The sequence below is a fragment of the Myodes glareolus genome, chromosome 21 (genome assembly GCF_982192425.1).
Source record: "Myodes glareolus chromosome 21, mMyoGla1.1, whole genome shotgun sequence".
NCBI classification, from domain to species: Eukaryota; Metazoa; Chordata; class Mammalia; order Rodentia; family Cricetidae; genus Myodes; species Myodes glareolus.
This window is the reverse complement of record NC_142046.1, coordinates 63,324,407-63,345,021: the sequence shown is the minus strand read 5'-3', so window position 1 is coordinate 63,345,021 and position 20,615 is coordinate 63,324,407.

Sequence of the window (20,615 nt, the reverse complement as noted above, 5' to 3'; positions counted from 1 at the left end):
AAGGAGGGAGAACATGAACAAGGAAGTCAGGACCGTGAGGGGTGCGCTCACCCACTGATACAAGGGGACTGATCTAATGAGAGCTCACCAAGGCCAGCTGGACTGGGACTGAACGAGTATGTGATCAAACCGTATTCTCTGAATGTGGCTGACATGGGGGCTGACTGAGAAGCCATTGATAATGGCACTGGGACTTATTTCCTCTGCATGTACTGGCTTTTTGGGATGCTAGTCTGTTTGGACGCTCACCTTCCTAGACCTGGAGGGAGGGGGGAGGAACTTGAACTTTCCACAGGGCAGGAAACCCTGACTGCTCTTAGGACTAGAAAGAGAGGAGGAGAGGGAGTGGGGGGAGTGGGAGGGTATGGAGAGGAGGGGCAGAAGTGGAAACTTTTATAAATTAATAAAAAAACAATAAAAAGCTATGAAGGGAGAACTGTGACACTGGCTGTACCACGAGGAACAACCATCTGAGCTTTGGATTCACTGGCACCTAGAAGATTATTCAACAGAATCTCAGACAGCCCCAACCACACCTATTAAAAGAAAAGATGAATAGAAAAGGTAAGATCACACGCTAGACCACAAAGAGAACATAACACCAGTAAAACCTAAAGACCCTACAACAGCAAGACCTGAACAACCAAATATGGATGAACCAGAAGAAAATGAACTAAAAATAACTTCAAGAGAATGTTAGAAATTCTTAAAGATGAAATGGGAAATTCCCTTAAAGAAATTGAGGAAAAAACAAATAAAAAATTGGAGGATATCAGCAACTCACTTAAAGAAAACCAAGAAAAGGAAATCAAACATAAAAGAAACTATTCGGGACTTGAAAACTGAAATAGAAACAATAGAGAAAACATAAACCAAAGGAATTATAGAAACAGAAATCATGAGAAAAAGATCAGGAACCACAAACACAAGCATGAACAGCAGAATACAAGAGATGGAAGAGAGAATCTCAAGCACTGACGATACAATAGAGGAAATAGACTCATTAGTTAAAGAAAACATTAAATCTAACAAAAGTTTAACCCAAAATATCTATGAAATGTAGGACACCATAAAAGGCCAAATCTTAGAATGCTAGGTATAGAAGAAGGAGAAGAAGTTCAAATAAATCAAAGGCACAGAAATTTCTTTAACAAAATCATAGAAGAAAACTTTCCCTACTTAAAGAAAAATATGCCTATGAAGATACAAGAAGCTTACAGAACACCAAATAGACTGGATCCAAAAAAAAAGTCCTCTCGCCACATAATAATCAAAACGCTCAACATACAGAGTAAAGAATGAATATTAAGAGCTGCAAAGGAAAAAAAGCCAAGTAACATATAAAGGTAGACCTATCAGAATTACACCTGATTTCTCATTGGAGACAATGAAAGCCAGAAGGTCAAGCATTATGCAGACATTAAGAGACCATGGATGCCAGCCCAGACTACTATACCCAGCAAAACTGTCACCATAGGATGACAAATCAGCATATTCCATGACAAATCTAGATTTCTCCAATACCTAGCCACAAACCCAGCCCTATACAAAATGTTAGAAGGAAAACTCCAACCCATAAAAGATGGATACACCAACAAAAAACCACACAATTGATGATCTCATAACAGCAAATCCCAAAGAAGAAAGAAACGCACAAATTAACATCACCAACAATGAAAACTAAATTAACAGGAGATAGCAATTACTGGTCATTAATACCGGTTAATGTAAATAGACTCAACTCACCTATAAAAAAAGTACAAGCTAACAGATTAGATACAAAAACAGAATCCATCCTTCTTCTACATACAAGAAACACATCTCAACCTCAAAGACAGACATTGTCTCAGAGTAAAGGGTTGGGAAAAAAATATACCAATCAAATGGACCTGAGAAACAAGTGAATATAGCTATCCTAATATCTAACAAAATAGACTTTAAGCTAAAATCAGTCAAAAGAGACAAAGAAGGTCATTTCATATTAGTCACAGGAAAAATACATCAACAGGAAATTTCAATACTGAACATCTATGCCCAAATACAAGGGTACCTTCATATGTGAAAGAAACTCTTCTAAAGCTTAAATCATACATTAAACCCCACACACTAGTAGTGGGAGACTTCAATACTCCCCTCTCACCACTGGACAAGTCAATAAGACAAAAAATGAACAGAGAAATAAGAGAACTAACAGATGTTATGACTCAAATGGACTTAACAGACATCTATAGAATATTTCATCCAAACAGAAAACAATATATCTTCTTCTCAGCACATCATGGGACCTTCTCAAAAACTGACGACATACTCGGTAACAAAACAAACCTCAACAAATACCAAAAAAAAAAAAATGAAATAACTCTATAACCTTATCAGATCACCATGGTTTAAAACTAGAAGTCAACAGCAATAATAATTCCAGAAAACCCACAAGCACATGGAAATTAAACAATGTTCACCCTAATCATCAATGGGTCAAAGAAGAAATAAAGGGAGAAATTAAAGACTTCCTAAAATTCAATGAAAATGACCACACAACACACCCAAATTTATGGGACACAATAAAAGCTCACATTGTAGCAGTGGTCTTATTCTTGACCAGTGGGATTAACATTACAAAGAGTCTGAATATCTCTTCAAAATGTTTGTGGTCATTTCCTTTTAATTCTTTGATGTTACTTTTAATAACTGTGCTTATTTTTTCTACTGTATTATTTTTACATATTTTTAATTTTTAACACTTATTTATTGTATGTGGTTTGTGTGGTATACAAACAAGTGGCTGTCAGGACAACTTGCCGGAGTTCTCTCCTTCCAACACGTGGGTCTGGGATCTGAGTCAATGTTGTCAAGCTTTAGCGGGAAGTATCCTTACTATTAAGGTGTCTTCACTGATTTTATTTTTTGTTGCTTTTTTTTTTTTTTAAGGCACAGTATCTTTTCACCAATGCTGGCCTCATGATTGTGGGTAGCTGCGATTGGCCTTTAATTGTTGAATCTCTGTCTCTCCTTTCAAATGCTAGGATTATAATTGTGTGTATCCAGGCCCAGCCTTTTAAATCAATAGTTTTATGTCATCTTGGCACAGGCTAAATTCATCTGAAAGGAGGAAACGTCAATTAAAATTCTTCCAGAAGATCAGACTGTGAGCAAGCCTATAAGACATTCACTTAACTGTGATTGACGGGAGAGGGCCCAGCCCATTGTGGGTGGAGCCATCCCGGGGCTGGTGGTCCTGGGTTCTATAGAAAGCAGGTTGAGCAGTCCTTGAGGACCACGTCAGTAAGTCGCCCTCTCCCTTGGCTTCCGCATCAGCTCCCGCGTCCTCTGCTGGAGTTGCTGCCCTGACTTCCTGTGCTGATGAACTGTGATGGGGGTGTCTAAGATGAACAGAGCCTTTCCTCCCCAAGTGTCTCTGGTCATGGTGTTTCATCTCAGCAATAGCAACCCTGACTAAGAAAATCATTGTTATACATCTTAAATTTATTATGACAACAAAGACAGAAGAATTTTCACAGAGTTCTCATTGTCTAACAAAGGAATGATTCCAGCCAATATTTTTAACTTGTTTTTTAAAATTAACTTGAGAAATACACATCTAATAATCAAAGCAACACAGTTGTCTAGAAGTGAGGCATGGTGGTGAGGCCTTTTATCATGAGGCCTTTAATCTTGAGCAAGCAGGGCAAGGCAGGGCTACACAGAGAAACTCTGTCTCAACAAACAAACAAACAAACAAACAAAAAACTGACAAAGTTATCTGGAAAAAGTTATTGGGTCAAAGAAAAAAAATATAAAAGTGATACATTTTGTTTGTGACCTAATTTAATGACCCTAGTAGCACTCTGTAACACTACGCCATAAAATTCAATACACAGACTGACTGACATAGAGGTGGATATTTTATTTTGAAGCTTTATTTCTTTATATATATATATATATGTATATAATTTTTATTGAAAATAATTTTTTTATGGGGAAGGGAAATTATATCCCATGTGGGTCAGACTGCCCTGACCTCAGCTTACTATGTAACCAAGAGACTGGCCTTGAACCCCTTATCCTCCTGTATTTGTCTCCCAAGCTCCAGAATTACAAGATGTACTTGTAATCTTGCTTTTCAGGGTTGGGGTATCACCACACAGCTTCAGTAGCCTTGAGTTTGCATGTCTTCACGTCTCAGTCTGTCAAGTTCTGGAATGTAGGAGTGCTCGATTATCTTTTAAAAATATGCCTCTTGTGGGAAACGACTGGTAATTCACGTGGAACTCTTTGTCCCTTTTTGAGGGTGTTCTGTTGGTAAGAATTGTTTGATTGTCAGAGTCAGCCCCGCCCGAGTCTCTTACAGGAAGTTCCCTACAGCCGTCATCGGAAGGAGGAGAGGGAGCCTCAGTGGCTCAACTTCATTTCAACCCTGTGTCAGACTGAAATTCCCCACATTAGTCATCCCCCAGGGCTTTCTGGGAACTAGAATTTTAACCGGATAAAGGGTGTTATTATCTCCTTGAGATTGGACAGTAGCCTATTCACACATTAACATTATGTTCCTTGATTAAATGGGATTGAATGTTTTCTTCAAAGCAGAGAGAGAACATGGAGAGGATGGGACAACAGACTGGGCAACAGGAAGCATAACACCTGGTCTGTGTCACTACGGAAATTTTATGGAGGTCCCTGTGCAGTGAGGAAGAAGTCTCAAGTCAAAGTTTCTTTTCCAGGAAGAATGGAGAAAAGAAAATGGGAATATTATCAAACTAAATTTAATCCCCCCCTCAAGTCTAGAGTTTCCAGTCCAGCAGTATCTGTGCTACGTGGTATCAATGTAGAAACATGGTTGCACTTCAGAAAATTAACTGTTACTTTGGCTGTTTCCTTATTGAAGTACGTTTAATAAGCAAGTAGTTCTACAGCTCATTAGGACCTTTCAAATTTCCAGGGTGGAGGGAGGCATTTGACATTTGAATGAGGATTGCAAAGGAGGGGAGTGGCTCGTGTTAGAGAGATGGCTCGGGGGGTTAAGAGCACACGTTATTCTCGCAGAGGACCTAGGTTTGATTCCTACCACCAACACGGTGGTTCACAACCACTCAGAAGTCTAGTTCCAGAAGATCCAATGGCCTGTGCTGACTTCAGGAAGCATCAAGCACTCACATGGTGCACATAAATACCTGATGTGGGATTCCCCTCTGTATGCTGTGAATACCATTGGTTAATAAAGGAATTGTCTTAGGCCTGCACAGGGAATAGGTGTAGGCAGGGAAAACTAAACTGATTCTGGGAGAAAGGAGGTGGAGCTAGGTAGAAGCCATGAGCTTCTGCCAGAGAGATGTGCTGAAACTTTGCTGGTAGGCCACGACCCCATGGTGATGCAGAGATGAAAGGAGATGGGTTAAATTAAGATGTAAAAGTGAGCTAGAAATATGCATAAGTTAATAGGCTAAACAGTCTTGTAATTAACACAGTTTCTGAGTGGTTATTTCGGGTCTGAGCTGCCAGGTAGTTGGGAAATGAACTAGCAGCCTCTCAAAGCAAATACTTACAGGCAAATACACATAAAATCAATATTTTTTTTAAGAAGAAGGAAGGAAAGAAGGAAGGAAGAAAGGAAGGAAGGAAGGAAAGAAGGAGTTTATCAGGCTTGTCCTGCAGCTGGGCGCATAGCTCAGCAGTTCCGCACTTAGCTAGCATGTATGAGAACCTGGGTTCAGTCCTGAGCATAACCCCCACTGCAAAGACATGCTAAGTTGTGAGAATTCTATCTTTGTAAGTGATTTTAGTCTTGGAGAGAAAAGTGTTTAGAGAAAGCAGATGTTAATGAGTTGTCTAAGTGCCCCTTACTTGGAACTGTTTCTACCTGTGCACAACGTCCTCAACAAAAATACTACATTTGATCTTAACCAAAAGGCCAAGAAGCGAAACACTGAATGATGAATTCTCTTGTGTAGTTAATACCAAAGAGGTGTCTTGGGTGTCCAAAACACCTGCAGCTCTTATACTACTGTCTAAGTTACTATGATAAGTTACCACGGCCAGGGAAACGTATAAAAGGGTTTATTCAGGGATTGCAGTTTCAGTAGGCAAGTCCCTGACCATCGTGGTGGGAAGTATGGCAGCAGCAGGCAGGCAAGGAGGGTGCTGGACAGTAGTGATAGCTCAACTCTGGAAATGCAACCAAAAGGCAGAGAAGGGGAGGGATTGACATGAGTCTTTTGAAACATCAAAGCCAACGCCTATGACATACCTCACCTAACAAGGCCACAGCTCCTAATCCTTCACAAACAGTTCCATCAACTAGGGACCATGTATTCAAACATAAGAGCCTATGGGGGCCATTCTCATTCAAACATCACAATTTCATACCTGAAAATGAAAGTGCTTATGTGTTCCCCTTGCCCTAGTTAAATAGCTATCAGCTGACACATTATTGGTTCCTTTCTCTTCTGGTTACTAGTTTTAGTTACTCTTCAGTCATTCACAGTGGATGCGGTTCAGGGAAAAGTAAAGTTTTGAAGTGTTAAGAATGGGAACTCAGTTGGCTGGCTATAGAAATGCAATCCTGGCTATTCAGGAAGCAACTGCAGGAGGCTGTCATATCAAGACTTGCCTGGGCAATACAGTGAGACCCTAGGTATCTTAGCTGAGGCTTCTATTACTGTGAAGAGACACCATGACCACAGTGACTCTTAAAAAGGCAAACATTTAACTGGGGAGGTTTGCTTGAAGTTCAGAACTTCAATCCATTATTATTGTGATGGGGCTTGGCAAGAAGTAGCTGTTGGACTGGCTGAGAGTTCTACATCTTGCAGGCAACAGGAAGTGATCTGTCTCACTGGGTGTGGCTTGAGCATATATGAGATCTCAAAGTCCATCTCCACAGTGACACACTTCCTCCAACGAGACCACACCTACTCTAATAAGGCCACACCTCTCAATAGTGCCACTCAGACATTTTCTTTGGAGACACACTAGGTCAAAATTTAAAAAAATAAAAAAGTATAAAAAGGCCAGAAGGGAAAATTTTGTAGCTAAGGGTAACTCATCTATTTAGCATGCAGGAGTCTCTGGCTTCAGTCCAGTCGTGGGAGAAAAGAAAAGGGATGAAGCTGCAGACATGGCTTCAGTTAGCCGTGTAACTGATCTTGCAGAGTACCTGGTTTGGTCCCCTGCATCCACATGGAGGCTCACATCCACCTACAATGCCAGTTTCAGTGAATCCCACGCCTTTTGACCTTCTCAGGCACTGGGATGAGGTTTCCCTACAAAAGGACTGAAGTTGGATCTGACTTAGGCAGCTGTAAAAAAGGAAACTCCTGGAAAACCCGAGAGGAAAATCCAATACTGCATCTAAAAGCAGAGGAGGTGAGAATGGATGGGATGGGAGCCATTGCAGGCAGAGAAACTATCTTTGCAGTCGTGCAGCAGCCGGGAGGAAGTGCCCATGTCCCCAATGAAGGTTTGATAATTATTTGGAGCAGGTGGTTCTCGTTCACCTTTCTTGCTGCTTTTGTCTTTCCCTGGGAGCAGAGGGCAGATGCTGAACCAGGAGCTGTACATGTTATCAACTCAGATCCAGCACCCCAATGAGTCCATGGCAGAGAATATAAACTCATGATCCCACCTGAGTTATCTGTGCCTTGCTTTTTCCCTCCCCTCACTTACCAGGTTATCGTTAAGAGAATTTTTTTTTAAAGACGGGCCCAGAATATTATTTTAGAAAATACTGAAAGCAAACCAAAAGGATGGGGTGTGCAAATATTTTTGTCTGAGTCTCAAGGCTTGGTACTTAGGAAGACACCTATAAAAGATGATAATCCGTGCATGTGTTATTTAATTGTGATGTTTAATTTTTGTTGGGAGCATATTATATTGTGATAGGGGAGGACAGGGCAGAGATTCCTCCACTTTGTATTCTTGCTGAGGCCATTTCAGGTTTAACTAGAATTTGATCTCCTTGATGGAGAATCCCATGGAAAATTACCCAAGTTTATATTCTAGGAACCCGAGGTCACGATGCTCCACTAATTTACCTTACCTTCTGTTAAAATGCTTGCTTACAACTTATCTTGGCTTCTATTAAACTGCTTGCTTGGGCAAACCTCCCCCTGCTGCTGCTGATTAAGACAACAGGATTTAGCCAGGCAGTGGTAGTGCACGCCTTTAATTCCAGCACTCGGGAAGCAGAGGCAGGGGGATCTCTGTGAGTTTGAGGCCAGCCTGGTCTACAAGAGCTAGTTCCAGGACAGGCTCCAGTTCCAGACAGAGGAACCCCATCTGGGGGTCAGGATAGACAACAGGATGTGATTTTTGCCTTTTGAAGCCTGTTGGTCTAAATGCTCTGAAAGCTTGAATGTAGTCCCAATTGACTGGGATAAAGACTTTCAGTTGGCTATAAACTGTGTCTGTGTAGTTGGTCATCTTTGGTTGGGCTGCCTATAACAATATCAAGTATTGTTCTAAACATGTATACTCATTGCGCAAATGAGAAAGTCAAGAACCAAAATCAAGGATGCCCAGCTCGCGGAGGTGAAAGGTGAGAGCTGATGTTGGCAGTCTGGCTCCAGAGGCACAAGACTTTGCTTGCTCATTAGTGGACTGGTAAATTTCTTTTTACCTCATTAATGTCCCTGATATTTCCTTATGGGGCAGTAACAAGGACCTCCATAAAAAAACATGTCAGACTCTCTGAATCAGCAGGTGAGAGTGAAACTCACAGAACTGCGTAAAGGCAACAAACATGGAAACTGATGTTTCTTTGACAAAAAATGCTGATGAGAACATAAAATCTGAGGCTATGAACGTGGTACGTGGAAGAAATGTGACAAGCTCCATGTAACTCTAGACTCTTGAAACAGGTAGTATGGAAATCCCGTGAAGGTGCCTTGGAGCAAGGATTAGAGCCAACCCTGGACCACTAAACTACTTACAGCAGAAAAAAGAGCACTTTCAACTAAAACTCAGAGTCACTCATGTTTGCATTAAGTGTTTGTCGTTTTCTTGGCATATGTCTCTCCTTTCATTGTTGAACTGCATGAGAGATGGTTTCAGATCTGCCTCCCAGTCATTGAGGTTCAAAAAAAAAAAAAGTTGCAGCATTCCTCTGCATGAAGGACTTTGCGACATCGGTTTTATTCCTATGTGCTAGGACCTAAAGAAGTGCAGTTCTAGTCATTAGTCATCGCTCCATTCTCTCCTTCACTTTTATTTACTGTTACTTATTTTTTGTGAGAAAGGGTCTCACATGGCCTCAGTCGGCCCCAACCTTAATATATAGTTGATGGCTTTGAACTTCTGACTCCTACCAAACTGTTTTCATGGTGTTGGGGTCCAATCAGAGCCTGGTGCCTGCTAGGCAAACGTTCTGCCAACAGAGCTACATCTTCAGTCTTTCGTATCTATCTCTAGCTTTCCTGATCGATCTTCCATTTCCCTCTCTCAGCAGATTAAAAGGCTCTTATTTCAAGCTTCACATGTGCCAATTATATATAAATATTCTGTATACTTTATACCTGTCAACACTGCGAGGCTGTAACAGAATGTATGTGTCTAACTTCAGTCTGGGAGACCATGCTGGAAATCTGTATACCTCCTCTATGCTTCTGACCTCTGCAAAGGGAAAACAAGGCTGCATTGTACTCTATAGTCAGGGACTTGAAGCATAGAGAAGACAATCATCTCCTTTAAGATCACAGAGCTGCAAAGAGGCAGAACCAGAATTTGAAGCCAGTCTGACTCTAGAGTCTGTCCTCCAGCCTCCAGCCTCCCTTAGGAAAGGTGCTGAGGTCCTCACAGACAAGCACTGGAGGAACTAGGGATGTTAAACACAGTGTTTTCAGTTTGAAGGGAGGAATGCGTAACCTGTGTGGAACCTGTTTTCTGCCCAGAAGGCTGGGAGGGGATGCAGCTAAAAGCCTGGTGACATTTGGCTGTCTTTGTGTCTTATCAGGAGTTTGTCGGTCTCTAGGACCCTCTTTATGGAAGGTGTCACATGTATTGTACAAGGAGTTTTGATGTAGACATGTCTTAAGCTTTGTTATGTACATAGGACTTGGTCATCAGGAAGTTTTCACCAAATTGTTCTGTGCTTAAATAACGTCTGAAATAAATGACTTCGTGTCAGACCCCTGAAGTCTGAACTTACACTGGCTACGTAAGTTGTGTTGAACCGAACTGCCTTCTGGCCATGACAATCCACTCCCATGCCCAAATTGTACCTTTCCTGGCCAGGTTTGTTGGTGCACCCCTTTAATCCCAGCTCTCAGGAGACAGAGGCTGACAGATATCTGCGAGTTCGAGGCCAGCCTTGCCTATGTAGTGAATTTCAGGACAGCTAGGGGTACACAGAGAAACCCTGTCTGTTTTCAAACAAAAGTACTTTTCTGCTCTGTGTACTTGGGCAGCTGAACATAGATGAAGATGGATTTATGTCTTGCATTGGTTGAGACCCTACTCTACCTTTTTTTTTTTTTAAGACAGATTCCTCTGTCTCCTGAGTCGATCACATCTTCTTTCTCTGCAGAACTGTGGTCACATGTGTTGCCCTTTACTCCAAGGTAGAAACTCCTTGAGATGCTAAGCAAGAGATGAGCTATAGGGTATTTACAGATGTTTACACAGAGACGAAATGAAAGAGTATTCTAAAGGGAGGTGAAACACATTCTCACTAAGCTCAGAGTAAACATCACAGAATAGTTCCAGAAAGACCCAGAAACTGACTGGCTTTTTACGGCCCCTCCTCCCCAAGCCTACATAAGCCGTGAACAGTGCTGAGAGTCACTGTTAGACAAGCTGAGCTACCTGGAAGGAGCAGAGATCAGTCAGCTGCCTGGGAGAGGCTCAGATCACCCTCCGGCTTGCGGAGCTGCCTGCAGGCTGTGCAGTGTGCTCCAGGTTCCCAGTTTTTGGGAGCCATCACCCAGGCTGGGGTGGACGTTGGGGATGTAGCTGCATGCGTGATGCTTTACCTCATCTGGCTTCTCAAAGGATGACCTGTGACACCTGTCCAAAGGCTTTTCTTGTTAGATTCATTAAGAGTGGACAAACTCAAGGATGAAGAAACATGACTATACAAGGAAGGTATGACTTAATGACAATATGCAAAAATTTGTGGAGTATGGCAAAAGCTCCCAAGTGGTGATTTTTTTTTTTTTTTGAGACCATCTCACTACATAGCCGCAGCTGATCTGGAACTCAATGGTGTAGACCTACCTGGCCTCGAATTGCATTTGCATCTGGAATGCTGAGCTCGCAGTCCTATTTTACCTCAGCTGGCTTACGGTGAACTTCTTGATGTTTAAAGGCCTAGCTCAGGCTCTGCCTAGTAATAGTAGCCTACCCTTGCACTTAATGTTTCTTATAGTATCTGGAAAATTATTCAAACAACTTGGAAATCAATGTTCAAGCAAAGAGACATACCTTAGCTGGCCAGTGTGATGGCTCAATGAGTAAACATGTGGCCCCAAAGTTTGCTGATCAGAGTCTCTGAAACTAATATAGCAGAGAAAATTGTCCTTTGACCTCTGCATGCATGTTCTGGGTCTGTGCATGTGTGCATGAGAACACAATAAATGTAATGCAAACTTAAAATAATAAAGCTGCTAGTATAATCATGACTTAGTAGTATTGATGTTACATGTGGCAGATTTGCATGGTTAGTATTAAAAAGAATGTATTGTTTGTGTAAATGAAAGACTCAGAGATGTGTGAGCTTTTTCCTTTTGAAACACAATGTGTAGCAGGAACAGAAAGAAAAGGGGACAAAGAAAGCCAACACTCATAGCTGGTGGCCTCAGTGTTTAGCATTTCATATACATTTCTCCAGAGCACCACATCCTCAGGGCCGGCGAATTTCGTCTGCTGCCCTTTACCATGGAGGGAGGCCAGAAGGTTAATCCTGCTATAAGGTCCATCCTGCTATAAGGGGGGACGTCACATTTGTGTGTAGGCTTCGGCTCTCTTGCCATTTTCACCCTACTGCGTTCAGATTGTAAAGCTTTTTACAATGTCTTGTTCATTGAGCCAGTGAGGAAAGCCAGGAGCCAAGTGTGTGGGGGAACAAGAGATCCTTTAGCCTGCAAATGTCAAGGGTGATCATATCGAGCTGTGTTCTCATCTTCCAGCTAGTTGGCTTTTATGAACAATGAAGGGAACAAATCCTCCACAGCACTTCTAGCGAATCAAAGAATGAGAAAATGTGTCTACATGGAGTCATAGAAGTTTACCTTTGCCTTGGAACCAATCCAGCGTAGGATGACAAGAACATGAATCTACTAAAAATAGACTGTATTAGCTCATCTGCTCTTGCTAGACACAATGAGGTTTTATACCTAACATGGTTTAAGGATCACCCTGAACTTGTTCATCAGAGGGCAAAGACTTGTGATAAAAGGCATTTCTAAGAAATAATTCACTTTTATGTGTGCTTCTAAGTATTCCAGAGACATTTTTTAAAAATATACTTTCACAGTTGTCCCAGTAGTAATAAATCTCAAACGATACAAAAAAACAAACAAAAAACTGACTTGACTTATTCAAGGCAACATTATTTATGAAGTGCCTGTTTGAATGTTGAACTGTTGGGTACCACACACAGAGAGCACAGTGTACTCAAACTAGTTCTTAGCTTTTACAAATCCTCGGGACTCCTTTTGTGAGCTCCCAGGCAATGCAAAGCTATTTGGGATGAGCTATATCCTGGACACAAAGAGATCATTTGAGCTGGCCAGCTTAATTTCTTCACAGAGCAAGGAGAACTGAAAAAAAAAAAGGCAGATTTGTTTCTTAATTCTTTGCACAACCAACCTACATTTAATCCTTAGGCACCTTCTCAATCAACCAATCCTGCACATTTTTCAACCTATGCAGGAATAAATAATCTAATACCCTCCAGAATTGGCAACACTCGGAAATGGTTATAAACCATAGCCAACAATTTTCCTGATTAACTTGTGTATTAAAAAAAAAAAATCAGTGTTTTGTCTTTTTGTTGAGACGGCTGCTTCACATGGTTCACTGCTTATATTCTAACTCCTTCAGTTTGATATCCACATTTTCTTTTTATATTCATTTTGTTCAGTTCTTTGGTTGCTGAGAATGTTCTCAGCCTCGTCCAACTTTGTACTGTGCCAGGAATGTGTTTTGCTTTACGTACATCTTTTTGCGTTTGCTCCACTTTCCCAAGAATTTGCTGTAACAGTCAGCTTTCATTTGGAGCCCCCATTGCTATACTCCCTGTCACACAGCAAGGCAAATGCTCATGGTGTTGGATCAGACTGTTAAATGATGTCAAGAAAAAGCTCACTGCCGTCCAAATCTGCCACACCTTTCCACACACATGTCCAGCAGTGTCTGCACAAAGATGATAAACTTACTTGGCAAACAAGGCTACAGCAGAGCCGGAGGAGGGAGAGAAATGACACACGACCTGTGAACTTTTACTTGTAAGACTCAGAGGGCCCCTCTGCCGTCACAGTTACATTCATTTTTACTATCTAGTCTACTTTGGGCTTTGGAAAGTTCAGATGCAAGAAACCCTTACCAATGTGGGCTGCCATGCTTTGCCCTTGGAACTTCTGGACTCAGGTATAACGTCGATGTTTGGGTTCTACATGACTCCGCCCCCCGCCCCCGTTACCTCAACTTCCAGTTTTTATCGTTCTCTAGAGGGTTGCAGATTTTAAAGTTCTTGCTGCTCTCAATACCTAGAAGACAGTTTGGTGCAAAGTAGCTGTGAAAATGTTTTCTGAATGAAGCTGAGGTGCTTTACAAGGAAACCAAATGGTGGCGATTCGACTGCTTTTCCTCCATAGTTGATGGGATGAACCAAACACGGCCAGGACAGAAAACCTCATGGCCGGTTTCTACACTGATCCCTCTGTCCTGCAATGACGTCAAATGAATTACTCTTTGTAATGATGAGTTTTCCATGTGGACTAAGTTTAAGTTCTCACAATTCATACTACATAGAATGACAACACATGATCAGTAGGCACCTTGTGATCCATTAGGTCTACAAAGTGAATTCCAGGACAGCCAGGGCTGCACAGTGAAACCCTGTCTTGAAAAACCAAAGTTATAGCCTTAAGAATCGCTGTGGGAATGTCCCAGGGCTGCAACAAATCAATTCTTTAGCTGGTTATGCTACTAACAATAGCTTTACTGATGTCACAGCACAATCTTCCCGGTCATGGAGTTCGACATTCAGTCTGAACAGATGTGCTGTACCTTGGGCATGTTAATACATCCTGTATGCCCATTGCTTACTATGAGGCTGCACCTCACAGGCAGCTAAGAAGCAGATGATGCTGAAAGCAGCTGCTCCAATCTTTGTCCTTTTCACGCTGCTCCTGAAACGGTGCTCCCACATTTAGGGTGCATTTTCCTACCTTAGCGAACTTATCAAGGGAATCCCTCACTGGCATACCCTGAGGCCTTTCCTCAGTGGTTCTAGTCCTAGCAAATTTACAATCAATATATCCAACACCTTCCTCCAACAAAATAACCAAATGCCCCCTCAAAGATACGTTCATAGAAGCAGAAAGGCACACAGGAATTTGGGACCCTCTGTTTTGGTGACTCAAAAGCATGAAAAGTCTCCATCTTTAGATTCTTAAGGTTATTCCTATTTGAAAACGTGGGGACTGAGAAAATAAAGTATTTTACAAATAGGAACGCGCAGACAAGACATAAAAACCACAATACACAGGCATAGCAACCTGTTGCCAAGGTGACTATGTCACATTTGCAGCTACCCACTAGGTACTGCAGCTCCAGCTCTTACAAACACCCCACGTCAGCCTCACAACTGGAAGAAACATCTGAACCCCTACGTTCCTAACGAGGTAACTCAGGATATAATCACACATAACACTGAGTAATCAGAATGAATAAGAACAAAGATGGGGCCACCATGACCTAGAAGCCCATTCCTGTAAAACTCTCCATGGCAGACAATTAGAGCCTCTGAGGAATTACAGAGAGAACTCATTACTTAACAGAGTTCTGTTAACAGCTAAATCTGGCAGGGCTTCCAGTCCTGGGAAAGAAATAGGCCATGATAAGTTTGGTGACTACTAGGTTGAAAGGGGACAGTCCCAGGTATGCCAGTTGTCTTAGTATTTCTATTAAAGGAAACTTCTTCACCATGCCCTCACTCTAAATGTCCCGTTTTGAGATATAAACTATGTTTATCAAATTATGGACAAGGATAAGACCCCAGGAATAGGCAGTGGTCAGAAAAGGGCACTGTTGTAGGAGGAATTCTGGTGTGGTACAATGACTGGCTGTTTTCAGTCCAAGTCTCTGGGTGATAAAATCCCAATAACGAAGGAAAAGAAAGGAGAAAGAATCTAGGAGATTTTGGGCTCTGGCACACTGACAGGAAATGTTGTGAGCGGCTTATTGAAAATAAGGGGCTGGAGATGGAGTTGCTCATGTAGAAGTGATTACTGAAATTATGAAAGCAGGTGACGCTGGCAGGGGACAGAATGCGAAGACGGCGGAGAAGCTCGGAGCACATGGAAGCACCCACAGGAAAAGGAAGTTAGAGGCAGTTCTGTCAATTGCTTCCCTGCCAGTCAGATGACATTACCAGCGGCCTAGGCGGGATGCTGAGTACCTATGCCAACTTCACAGCCTATTTCCTGCTTAGTGTTTCTATCATGTTTATTCTTGGCGGAAGTGGAAGGCTGGAACACCAGTAGACTGAGTTCAGAGACAGCCCGGCCCACACAGTAAGACACAGACACAGCATACCTCAGCTATAGTTCTCTGAGAGTAGGTAATGTGTTTAGTGCCTACTGAGAAATGTATGTATCCAGTTAAGACTGTCACACTGTACAATGAATTCAGGCAGCTGTGGGAATCTGCAGGTGCAGACTTTACTAATCAAGGCAACCATGTTTTTTTTTAAAATATTTATTTATTTATTATATATACAATATTCTTTCTGTGTGTATGTCTACAGGCCAGATGAGGGCACCAGACCTCATTACAGATGGTTGTGAGCCACCATGTGGTTGCTGGGAATTGAACTCAGGACCTTTGGAAGAGCAGTCAGTGCTCTTAACCACTGAGCCATCTCTCCAGCACCCGGCAACCATGTTTTTTGATTGACAGTATCTTGCAAATGTATTGTGTTTGGTATGGTCACCATGGAGAGGTTCTGCTGTGTGCATGCACATGTGTGGTGTTCACTGAGACCTCAGGTGACATTCCTTGGGAACCACCATAATAGTTATTTTTCTACAGCTGTGATAAGATATCACGACCATGGCAAGTTGCAGAGTATTTTGGAACATTAGATCCCAGAGGGGTAAAACTTGATCATCATTACTGCAGAGAAACACGGAGGGCATGGTAGCAGGAACAGCTGAGAGCTAACACATCTAATCCCAAGCAAGAAGCCAAAAGCTTGCATTAGACATGGCTCTGGTTTCTAAACTCAGAGTTTGTCTCCAGTGACATACTTCCTCAAAGCAGCAGCTCCGCAACCTCCCAAACAGTGCCTTCAACTGGGAACTAAGTGTTCAAATGCCCGAGACTATGGACGGCATCTTAATCCAAACTACTGGAACTGTGTACCCATGTGTGTGTGGGCCTGTGTACCGTGGCACACATGTGGAGGTCAGAGCGTAACTTTCCAGAGTTGGTTCTTTGGTGTCACATGGGTCCCTGAGATCCAGCTCAGATCATCGAGGTCGGGAGCAAGCACCCCACACATGTGCATGCACACACAGCAGAAGCTCTCCTTGGTGACCATACCAAACACATCTCACCTGTCCTCTGAGACAAGGTTTCTTACTTGGACCTGTGACTCTCTCATTAGGCTGGATTGGGATGCCAGTGAGCCCCAGGAATTCACTTGTCTCTACTCTGCAGCACTGGAACAAAACCCCAACATTTTACAAGGGTGCTGGGGGTCAAACTCAACTCTTTGCTTGCACAGTAAGTCTTTAACTGATGAGCTCCTGCCGAAGCACCTGGAAAGCTTGTCTTTGGATACTAAGCATACCCAGGAGTAAGCTATGGAGAGACACGATTGATTGAGACTGGACTGCACTATTAATTACGGTAAAATGACTCATGGCAGCTGCGGTTAGAACGCATGCGCCTATGCAGATGATGAACAGCTTCTTTCCCAGCAGGGTTTTATAGCCAAAAGATCCCATCAGGGACGTGTTTAGAGGACATGACAGAATCCATACTGTATACTCTCTGAATTTCTACGGCCTAATTTTAGAAGCTCAGGTCTTCAAGATCTTTCCTCACATACGGTGGTTCCATGACTGCAACTGACCTGAAAATCCCTCCGGTACGGACACTGTAGCTGTTCTAATGTTCAAACAAGGCATTACTTATGCTGGTGGTGATGCCGGTGTAAATAAACTTACTATGCTGTAAACTGCAAAAAACTTACAGCATATTTTTCTGGGTATGGGAGTGTGCCTACAGTACCAGGGACATGGGGATGAACGACCTGGCCAACGTAATTTTTCTTAAAACAAATGGACAAGCAAAACAAAAATTAACCAATACCCCTGCATCCAATGGAATTATTTACAGTAACCATCTGATAATATACAACCAGAGTATTGGTTTATGACTTCATTATATTTTAACACTGAGAGTGGACTTCTAGCCAGGAGCTATTGGTGCACGCCTTTAATCCAAGCACTCTGGCGGTGGCTGAGTTCCAGGCCAGCCAGGGATACAGAGAATCCCTGTCTCAAAAGACTTCTAAGGCAGGCATAGCAGCTGACACAGATGACACAGGCGGCAAACTCAAGCACTCAGGAGGTGGAAGGAAGTAGGCTCAGATTTTCAGTCATCTTCCGCACACACCCAGTCTCAAGGTCAGTCTGCACGATGAGAGACTCCAATATAAAGTGTACTGCTGACGCAGCACGCAGGACGACATCAACAGCAGTCCTACACGTTTGCATCCGTCTGTCCAGCTCTGCTGACCCGATGGTTCCCAGGACGCTTCCGACAGGAAACAGCAGCACTGGATTTGCACCTTTACTATGCACGGACTCTCAAGCTCCTTTACAGAAGCTTACAAGGCCTTAAATACATTGTCACTGCTTTTTATATTAAAAGATCTCAGAAAGTGAAACAATTTATTTGGGAGAGTCTCTATTTACAGAATTAAAGACCAAATAATGCATTCAAATAGTGAAATAATGAAAGTATTTGCTGACCATGAAAGAAGCCCTGATCTAATTCCCAGCACCACAAAATAAGAGTAAACTACAAATTCATCGGTATGCTAATTTCATTTAATTAAACCCAGAAATTAAACATAGCAGGCTGTGAAGATGGCCCAGAGTCAAATAAGGAAAAAAAACCTTTTGGAATGAGGCTTAATGCCCCCCTTCCCTGAAATAATGGGTCCCAAACAAAAAACAGAACTAGTGTTTGACTACTATAAACGTGTACAATGAGTTCAGTCTTCGCAACAACTAGTCTTACATCAACTGGACTGTCACTACATGCTTAAGAGCTGTGTTTTGGGGGCTGGAGAGACGGCTCAGAGGCTAAACAACTCTTGCAGAGGACGCAGATTCAAGTTCCCAGCATCCACACGGTAGCTCACAACGGCCCAGGGGATCTGATGCCTTCTTCTGGCCTCCAGGGCCTCCTTCATGGATGTGGTAAACTCACACCAGCACACACAGAGAAATAATATTTAACAAAAACTCAGCCTACCTCCTGTAAAACTGATCCCATCAAGGATAGGTAGAGTCCTTACAAACCACTGTTAGGAATAAAAAGGGCACAACTTTAGAAAATACCATGAAATCCTCTTTAGTGTTCAAAGCGCGAACCACACGTTGTTATATTCATACAAGGATCTGTGCATGACCGTTCAGATGACGGTCTGTAAAGGCCTTAACCAGGAACAACCCCAGTCAACAGGTGCGTGGGCAAACTACATTACGTGCATTCAGACAAACAGTACTTAGCAATTTCCAGAAACATTCTATTACTACCTGCAATTTCCAATTATGACCAGTGAAAGCAAATAAATAAAAAACATGATTCCAATAAAATTATAAAAAATGTGAACTAACCCAGAGTGTTATTTTCCTGGGAGTGTGATATCAAGGTGCTCATTTAGGAAAGGATTTCAAAAGCACATGAACAATCTTGGGAAGAGAAGCATGTATTATATACAGTCTGTTCACTTGTAAATACATCATTAGCTGTTACATATCAGGTGTTTACTGCCCCATTTTACCTTAATAAAGCTGTTAAAAGTTGAGTAAAGATATCTAAAAACTTACTTAGTTCCACCACAGCAATTTATAGGAATTCCTATAATTAACAGGAGTCTTTGAGACTTGATTTATTTTATACTTAGGTGTTTACTTACACATTTTTTGTTTGTTTTTGAAACAATCTTACAGTGTAGCTTTGGTTGGCCTTGATCTCTGCTTCCCAAGTGCTGGGATCAAAAGTGTGCACTACTCCATCCGATCTAATAATTTACAGTTTGAAAACAAAGTTTTACCTGAAATGGAGGCCCACATCTCAATGCAAACCCAATGTAAAACTACTATTTTCCAGAGAAGGATCTTTGAACTTCTGTAGGTAATGTGTAGACTGTCATTCACTTATGCAGTTAGATGAGACACAAAGACCTGTGCAAGAATGAACCTGTCAGCAGCCACGCACAAGAAGAAACCTGTCAGTTGGCTAGGTCTGCGGTCAACACCTGAAACGCCACTGGCTCACTCAAGCTTGTTTCTAAGCTTTTACTGTTTGCCTCAGGGCAAGTTCAGTCAGTTTTGCATTTTGTCTTTAGCTAAGTTAAAAAAGAAAAAAAGAAGGGGAGTGGGGGATGAGGCGAAGGGAGGGGAGCAAGAAAGGAAGAAAGGAAGGAAGAGGATCAACAACCTTTTAAAAATTGTTGATGCCATGCAGTTCTATTCAGGGACCGTGAGGGATGGTACTACACATTGTGTATTTAAGAATATTAGCCAGGCGGTGGTGATGCAGGCCTTTAATCCTAGCACTATAGAAGCAGTAGGCAGATCTCTGAGTTTAAGCCCAGCCAAACCCTGTCTTGAACCCCACCCCTTAAACTATTTATTTATGTGTATGAGGGTTCTGTTTGCATGTACGTGTACCGCAGGTATGTATGTGTACCACATGCACACCTAAAGTTACAAGAGAGAGTTAGATCCCCTGGAGCTGGAGTTGTGAACCACCACGTGGGTGCTGGGAATCAAACCTGGATCCTTCACAAAATAAATGCTCTAACAAAGTCACTTCTCCAGCCCTAGGAAAACATTTTTAATTGAAACATCTGACTAGAATTTTTCTTTGTACAGTAGCATGCTACACATGGACAGAGGCATACGAAGATTATTAAACTTCTGTCCTTGTGAATGCCCTTTTTGCCTGCAAACACTGTGAGGCCCTGGCTCGACTGTTGTCACCCTATGACTCAGCTGTACTAACACCGCTATTATTTGTACCTTGTTTTGGTAAAAGTAGCATCCACCCTTCATATGTTTGACTTTTACAGATGCCTACAGTCAGAAACTACCCAGTAATCAGACCTGTCAACTATTCCATCGTTCAGTTGTCATTAATTCCGAGGTAATTACATT